Source organism: Tamandua tetradactyla, chromosome 4, assembly GCF_023851605.1.
Source record: "Tamandua tetradactyla isolate mTamTet1 chromosome 4, mTamTet1.pri, whole genome shotgun sequence".
NCBI lineage: Eukaryota > Metazoa > Chordata > Mammalia > Pilosa > Myrmecophagidae > Tamandua > Tamandua tetradactyla.
The window spans coordinates 30,321,674-30,327,292 of record NC_135330.1 but is presented as its reverse complement, the minus strand read 5'-3'; the positions used below and the strand labels follow the sequence as shown (position 1 = coordinate 30,327,292).

The following is a 5,619-nucleotide window of genomic DNA, read 5'->3' as shown; positions in this document are numbered from 1 at the left end:
AAGATAAAGGAAAATATGGATATATAGATAACAGATATTAACAAGACAATATATGAACATAGAAAAGAATTTCGAAGTCTTAAAACAAAAAATAAACTACGGGATTGACAGGCATAATAATGGAAATTAAAAATACACTGGAGGGGGCAGGCCATGGTGGCTTAGCAGGAAGAGTTCTTGCCTGCTGTGCCAGAGACCTGGGTTTGATTCCTGGTGCCTGACAATGCAATAATAAAAAATAAAATAAAATAAAAATACACTAGAAGCATGTAACAGATTTGAATAGGCAGAAGGAAAAATCAGTGAATTAGAAGGCAGGCAATCAAAATCATACCATTAGAAAAGCAGATAAAGAAAATAATAGAACAAATTGATCAGCGTCTCAGGGGTTTGAGTGACAGCATGAAGCTTCTACACATATACATTATGGGTATCCCAGAAGGAGAAAAGAAGGGAAAAGGGGCAGAATGGATATTGAGGAAATATTTTCTGAAAATTTCCCAACTTTTATGAAAAACATAAATATATATGTCTAAGAAGTGCAACTTTATTCTGTTTGGAGTTCAAACAGAATAAACCCTAGTAGACCTACTCCAAGACACATATAATCACAGTATCAAATGACAAAGATAAAGAGAGAATTTGGAAAGCAGGGAGAAAAAAAGCAATTCATCACACATAAGTGATCCATAATAAGACTAAGTGCCATTTCCTTATCAGAAACCATGGCAGCCAGAAGGCAATGACATAATATATTGAAGGTAATGAAAGAGAAAAACTGTCAGCCAAAAATTCTTTATCTGTTAAAAGTATCTTTCAAAAATGAGGGAGAGTATAAAATACTCACAGATAAACAGAAATTGAGAGTTTGTCAACAAAATCCCATCTTACAAGAATTACTAAAGGGAGTTTTGCAAGTTGAAAGGAATTGACAGGAGACAGTGGCTTGGAGTAGTACGAAGGAATTAGATTTTCAGTAAAGGTAATCAAAAGTGTAAATTCAAAACTCAACAGTACTGCATCCTCAATATATAACTGTACTATTTAACTCCTATAAAAATCAAAATACAATTGAGCAAGAAAAAGGCATATTTCCTGATAATGGACGTGGCTAAATGTAAAGAGATAAATGTAATGAGACAAAACAACATAAAGGGGAAAAGGGAGGAATATGGGAGCAGAGAACATGTACACTGTTGAAGGCAAATTGGTATCTTTTCAAATGAGTAGCTTATAGATGTAGATTATGTAATACTAACCTCAAGGTAACCATAAAGAGAGTATTTCAAAAATATACAGAAACAGCTTTCTGAAACAGTTTTGCCACCAGAACACACGGGTCATGAAAACTATCACTCTATCTTCAGTCAAAACAGGAAAGGAAGAAAAGACTCATATCAACATTGTCATTATTAAACACATAGATTTGGAGACCACCATGACTGGCCATCTAATATACAAATGTGGTGGGTTCGACAAAACAACCATTCAAAAATTTGACAAGGAGGCTGCTGAGATGGAAAAAGTTCCATCAAGTATGTCTGGGTCTTGGACAAACTAAAAGCTGAATGGGAGCATGGTATCACCATTGATATTTCCCTGAAGAAATTTGAGACCGGCTGATATTAGGTGACCATCACTGATGCCCCAGGACACATTTTAATAAATTTTAGTAAAATTTTAGATTTTACTAAAAACATGATTACAGTCACATCTCATGCTGACTGTGCTGTCCTTATGGTTGCTGCTGGTGTTGGTGAATTTGAAGCTGGTATATCCAAGAATGGGCAGACCTGAGAGCATGCCCTTCCTGCTTACACACTGGATGTGAAACAACTAATAGTTGATGTTAGCAGAATGAATTCCACTGAACCACATTGCAGTCAGAAGAGATATGAGGAAATCATTGAGGAAGTCAGCACCTACATTTAAAAAAATTGGCTACAAACCTGACATGGTAGCATTTGTGCCAATTTCTGGTTGGAATGGTAACAAGATGCTGGAGTCAAGTGCTAACATGACTTGGTTCAAGGATGGAAAGTCATCTGTGAGGATGGCAATGCCAGTGGAACCACACTGTTTAAAGCTCTGGATTGCATCCTACCACCTACTTGTCCAACTGACAAGCTCTTGCATCTGCTTCTTCAGGATGTCTACAAAATTGGTAGTTGTGCTGGTTTGAAAGGATGTATGTCCCCTAGAAAAGCCATGTTTTAATCCTAATCCCATTTTGTAAAGCCATTTCTTCTAATCCCTATTCAGCATTGTATGTTTAAAACTGTAATTAGACCATCTCCCTGGAGATGTGATGTAATCGAGAGTGGTTGTTAAGCTGGATTAGGTGACGACAAGTCTCCACCCATTCAGGTGGATCTTGATTAGTTTCTGAAGTCCTATAAAAGAGGAAACATTTTGGAGAATAAGAGATTCAGAGAGAGCAGAGAAGAACAACATAGCCACAAGAAGCAGAGAGCCCACAAGCCAGTGACCTTTGGAGATGAAGAAGGAAAATGCCTCCCGGGGAGGTTCATGAAACAGGAAGCCAGGAAAAGAAAAAGAAATCTAGCAGATGATGCCGTGTTTGCGATGTGCCTTTCCAGATGAGAGAGAAACTGTGTTCACCATGTGCCCTTCCACTTGAGAGAGAAACCCTGAACTTCATCAGCTTCTTGAACCAAATTATCTTTCTCTGGATGCCTTAGACTGGACATTTTTTAGACTTGTTTTAATTGGGATATTTTCTCAACCTTAGAACTGTAAACTAGCAACTTATTAAATTCCCCTTTAAAAGCCATTCCATTTCTGGTATATTGCATTCTGGTAGCTAGCAAACTAGAACCGTAGAAAAGGTACTGTGCCTATGAAGCAGAGTGGAGGATGGTGTTCTCAAACCAGGCTTAGTGTCATCTTTGCTCAAGTCAACATTACAACTGAAGCAAAGTCTGTTGAAATGCACCGTGAAGCTTTGAGTGAAGCTCTTCATGGGGACAATGTGGGCTTCAATGTCAAGAATATGTCCATAAAAGATGTTCTCTGTGGCAAAGTGGCTGGTGACAGCAAAAAATGACCCACCAATGGAAGCAGCTGGCTTCACTGCTCAGGTGATTATCCTGAACCATCCAGACCAAATCAGTGCTGGCCATGCACCTATGCCAGATTATCACACAGCTAACATTGTCAGCAAGTTTGTCATGCTGAAGAAGATTGATCGCCATTCTGGCAAGAGGCTGGAAGATGGTCCCAAACTCCTGAAATCTGGTGATGCGATGGCAATAACTGTGTATGTCATCAAGGCAGTGGACAAGAAGGCTGCTGGAGCTGGCAAGGTCCCAGGTCTGCCCATAAAGCTCAGAAATCTAAATGAATATTACCCATAACAATGCCACCCCAGTCTTAATCAGAGGTAGAAGAATGATCTCAAAACCTTTTGTCTCAATTGGCCATTTAAATTTAATAAGAAAAGATTAATGATAGCAATGCATTGTAAAACCTTCAGAAGGAAAAGAATGGTTTGAGGGCCATTTGTTTTCCTGTGGCAGTTTTAAGTTATTAGTTTTTAAAATCATTACTTTTTAAATGGAAACAATGACCAAAAATCTGTCACAGAATTTTGAGATCCATTAAAACAAAGTTTAATAAGAAACCTGTGTCTTCTTTTGAAAGGTCAGCCTTGAATTGCTTAGGAAAAAGACTCAACCTATTTCTCGTGTTCCATCTGCTGTAATTTGATAGTTCAGGGTGAAGTTTTGTTAGGACAGAAATTAAGGGTTTGTTTGTTTGTTTCACCTATAAGGAGAGGGATCATGATTTAAGCTGTATTAAGTACTTACTAAAATACAGCAGTTTATTGGTTGCAACCTTGGTTAGTATGGAAAAGCAGAGGGTAATTTGTAATGTTTATAAGCTTCCTTGTGCCAACTTCTGTAATAAAGGCCATGTGTTGAATATAGAATACTTTTGTGTAGTTATGTCTATATTAATAATTGAGTAGATGAGTTTATTATATCTAGACTCTAGGAAAAATAAAAGCTGCTGGAAGTTGAAAAAATAAATATATGGAAACAAAAAAAAGAGAGAAAGGGATCAGTCAGATGCCTCAGAAAAGATCAACTAGAAAAGAAGGTAGTAATAAAGAAAGAAACAAAAAAGGTATGTCATATAAAAATTAAAGGACAAAATGGTTGAAGTAAGTACTGCCTTTATAGTAATAACATTGAATGTTAACTCCCAAATCCCAAAAGACACAGATTGGCAGAATATTAAAAAGCCTGATAGAACTATATGTCATTTGCAAGAGCTTCACCTTAGACACAAAGATACAAATAAATCAAAAATGAAATGATGGAAAAAGATATTCCAAACAGTACCAAAAAAGAGATGGAGTAGCTATATTAGTATCAGACAAAATAGACTTTAAATGCAAAACTTTCTATAAGAGATAAAGGAGGTCAATGTTTAAAAATAAAAGGGTCAATCCACCAAGAATAACAGCCAGAAAATTTAGGTACCTACCGGAGTGCCCCAAAATACATGAAGCAAGAACTGGCTAAATCGAAGGAAGAAATAGACATCTCTGCAATAACAGCTGGAGAATTCTACACACAACCCACATCAATGAGAACATCCAGATCGATGATAAATGATGAAGTAGAGAATTTGAATAAAATGATAAATGAACTAGATCTAACAGATATATACAAAACATTGCTCCCACAAACAGCAGGATATACATTTTTCTCAAGTACACAGGGATTGTTCTCCAGGATGAAGCATATTTTGGCTTGCAAAACAAGTCTTAAAATATATAATTTTGCATAACTGAAATTATACAAAGCATTTCTCTGACCATAATGGGATAAAGGTGGAAAGAACTTACAGATAGGGAACTGGAAAATCTGCAAGTCTTTGGATGTTAAATAACATGCTCCTAAAAAATCAGTGGGTCAAAAAGAAATACCAAGAGAAAATAGTAAACATATGAAGATAAATGAAAAGAGAGCACAACTTACTAAAACATATGTGATGCAGTGGAGGCAGTGTTGAAAGGAAAATTTATAGTCCTAAATGCTTATATTAAAAAAAATAAATAAATAGCTAAAATCTAAGACCCAATGGTACACCATGAAAACTAGAAAAAGAAAGGCAAATTAAACCCACAGCAAGCAGAAGGAAAGGAACAATAAAAACTAAAGCTGAAATAAATTGAATAATTATAAAATAGCATTAACAGCTCAAAGAAAGTTGGTTCTTTGAGAGGATCAATAAAATTAACAAACCCTTAGCTACATTGGCAAAGAAAAACAGAAAAGATACAAATAAAATCAGAAATGAGAAAGGGGACATTGCTACTGATCCCACAGAAATAGAAAGGATCATAAGAGGATACCATGAACAACTCTATGCCAACAAATTAGACAACCTAGACAAAATGGACAAATTCCTAGAAACACAAGAGCAACCTACACTGATTGTAAAAAAACAGATGTCAACAGATAAATTATAAGTAAAGAAACTGAATATTCTACCAAAGATTCCAAGAGAATTAAGACCAATTCCACTCTTCAAAGAAATTGAACAGGAGGAAACACTACCTAACTCATTTTATAAGGCCAAAATCAC

The 5,619-nt window shown here is 36.0% G+C and overlaps 1 pseudogene; it reads left to right on the top strand.

Annotated features, from left to right (window-relative positions):
- The first annotated feature begins 1,342 nt into the window (after positions 1 to 1,342).
- LOC143680197 (elongation factor 1-alpha 1 pseudogene) lies at positions 1,343 to 3,364 on the top strand (annotated as a pseudogene).
- Positions 3,365 to 5,619: the final 2,255 nt, after the last annotated feature.